Genomic DNA, 2,671 nt, shown 5'->3' on the forward strand with positions numbered 1-2,671 from the left:
GTGAGGCCAGGTGTGTGAGGATGGTGCCCAGGTAAGGGACTGTGCCCTCGGGATAGTCCTGTGGCATTGGGTGCAGAAAGATCAGAAGAGTCCTGTTAAGCTCCTTGCAAGAACCCGACTTACCCCAGCCCCATGGAGCCATCTGTCTAGCAGAACTTGGGGCAAGACAGGCTCATTCCTCAATGATCCACCCTCTACCCCATACCAAAGACACAGCCCTGCATGGGGAAATCTATCTAGGTCTGGGCCCCTCCAGGGCTGGCACCTGACACACGGGCAAGGTCTGTGGCCCTGTCCTTCACCTGCTCCTCTACTCTTGTGCAGGCCTTAGTGCAGTGGCTGCAACTCATTGCTGCAACATGCCATCTGAGCAGAGGCCAGGTGTGATGGGGCATTAAGGGAGTGGGCCAACAGGTCGGGTGGGTTGGGGGACCCCCCTCAACTACTCCTTCTAGAAAGCCCCTGGCCTCAGGCATGCACACTCACCAATTGTTGAGGCGTCTTGCAGCCTCTCTTGAGTTTCTTCCAGAAGCTCTTGTATCTGGACTCTCGCCCCTGGCAGCAGTTAGCATGGATGTGGAACATGCTCATTCTCTAACCATTCAACCCTCCAGAGTCCCCTCTTGCCATGTGGTGTGACAGCCATGGCTTGGGCCCTAGGATCTCAGGCTCTCTGGGACCATCAGCACTGTATCCCTGGGCAGGCCAGAGCATATGCCAAGGCCTGTCTCCATGGTGGATGTGGCCATTTGCATCCCCTAAAAGATGTTTCTGTGGCTGCCTGATCTGGAGGGACCTCCTGACCTCACGTGACTGGCTAGGCTTCCCTCCTGGGATGGGAAGGCCACCCAGAAATAGAGCCAGGGCATGGCTTGGGCGTGCCAGGCTGGCGGGGTGTAGAGAGGCAGCCTGAACACAGGCCACACTCAGGAGGAAGCTTGACAGGAAATCTCAGCAGCAACCTTGACAACCCAACCCTGTCACTTTCTCCACCCTCCTCAGACACCCAGGTGGCCTCCTCCACTCACTCCACTGGGTCCCCAGGGGCCTCCTGTTCCCTATACAATCTGTCCCACACCCAAGCCTATGACGGATGCTTCTCCTAGCTATGTTGGATATGCTCCTTGAATTCCATCAGAGAGAAAATTTCCCTCGCCTCCGTCCAGGGGTCAAATCTTATTCTGGGGCTCATACAACCTTGTAGACTTGCTCCTGGCAGTGTATCCTCCTCAGGTCCTGATAGACAGCTACTTTCTCCCTGGACGATGGGCAGAGACAAGGTGACAGATGGGAGAGGAAGGGAGAGGAGGAGTGTGAATGGATTTCCCATTTTGAGGCAGGACTTTATGCTAATGGGAACAGAGCTGTGCAGGGAGAGCCACTGTGACCCTTAGGTCACATGGTTAGGAGCAAAGTCTTGAGGGGAAACCTCCAGCTCCACCCCAATTCCCAGAGTGGTTTTGCTTGGAAGAGCACTGTACAGACTGGTGTAGCTGTGATGTCTCTGAGGGAAAACTTCTCCAAGGGCCTTGTGCAATGTATGGCAGAAGAGGAATCCCAACCTAGCAGGCGAATCCTAGGCAAGGCCATAGAGCTGTGGTCTCTGCCATGGGGCACTGCCATTGGGCTCCCAGAAGATGGACGCTAAGCTGAGGAAGCAAGAGTTGCCCAGGAGAAAGGTGTACCCACCTGCCAACCAATCTCCACGTCTTCTTCAGGCCTTGGAGCTGGCTGCTCTGCAGAGCACACACAATTCCAAAGAAGGTGGAGATATTTTTTCGTAGGTGGCACTCCTAGGAGTGAAGAATGGGTGAGGAGAGCTGTGGAGGAAACTCCTGGGGTCCTGCTTGGCCTGGGCTGGGCCTTTGTTACTGGGCTGAACTGGGACAGCTTGGGGGAGGGGAATGACAGTGGAAGCAGGGCAGGAATGCACACAGCCCAAGTGAGGGCAGAGTAGGAGGAGGGCTTTAAGGCTAGGCAGAGGCTGTGAGTGAGCAGGCAGCCACCTGGTGGGAGTGGGAAAGGGAAGAAGGGTCCCTGGGCCCCTTGAGCTCATACCAGAGCCACCTCTATCCAGTGCTGCACCACTTGGGCTCTCTCTGCTGCCTCCATGCTGTGGTCCCCAAGGCACGTGCTGATCACACAACTGGAGACCTGCTCACAATGCTCCAGGATGGGAAGCAGAGTGGGTGCCAGGCGCTCCAGACTCTCCTTCTGGTCATGTTTGGCATAGATGTAATTCAAACAGTGGTAAGGGACGAGTCTTTTGAACAGATTCTGAAAAGAAGAAATAAATGGTCAGCGTGGCTCTGCCCTGAGGCAGGTGTGGCAGTAGAGGTGCAAAGGAAAGCCCGCACGCCCAGCCCTGCCAAGCTACTTACGACGGCCATGATGGAGAACTGATCTGCCTTCTCTTTGGGCAGCCAATCTAGCACTCCAGCTGTCTCCTCATCACTGTCTAACTTCCTCATGCAAATCCGGGATGGCCCCCTGGAGGAAATCTGCACATCCTCCATCTCCACGCACTCCCAGGGAGCTGGGTCTGTTTCCGCAGGCCTGTCTGCCTCGCTAGCTGGTGGGCGAGCAGGCTCTTCTTCAGCAGCACAGGGCAGAGCACCATCGGCGTCTTCAGCCACTGGAGGCTCATAGTATTTGTCAAAATAAATAACTG

At 55.6% G+C, this 2,671-nt stretch overlaps 1 long non-coding RNA gene across 1 annotated transcript; it reads right to left on the bottom strand.

Annotated features, from left to right (window-relative positions):
* Nucleotides 1-5: 5 nt before the first annotated feature.
* LOC106000823 lies at nt 6-2,124 on the bottom strand. The gene is made up of 3 exons (XR_001175812.1): nt 2,059-2,124; nt 1,690-1,793; nt 6-58 (listed from the first exon to the last, which is right to left on the bottom strand). It is a non-coding gene; the product is annotated as an uncharacterized LOC106000823 (long non-coding RNA).
* Nucleotides 2,125-2,671: the final 547 nt, after the last annotated feature.

The sequence above is a fragment of the Dipodomys ordii genome, unplaced genomic scaffold (assembly GCF_000151885.1).
Source record: "Dipodomys ordii isolate 6190 unplaced genomic scaffold, Dord_2.0 Scaffold245, whole genome shotgun sequence".
Classification (NCBI taxonomy): Eukaryota; Metazoa; Chordata; class Mammalia; order Rodentia; family Heteromyidae; genus Dipodomys; species Dipodomys ordii.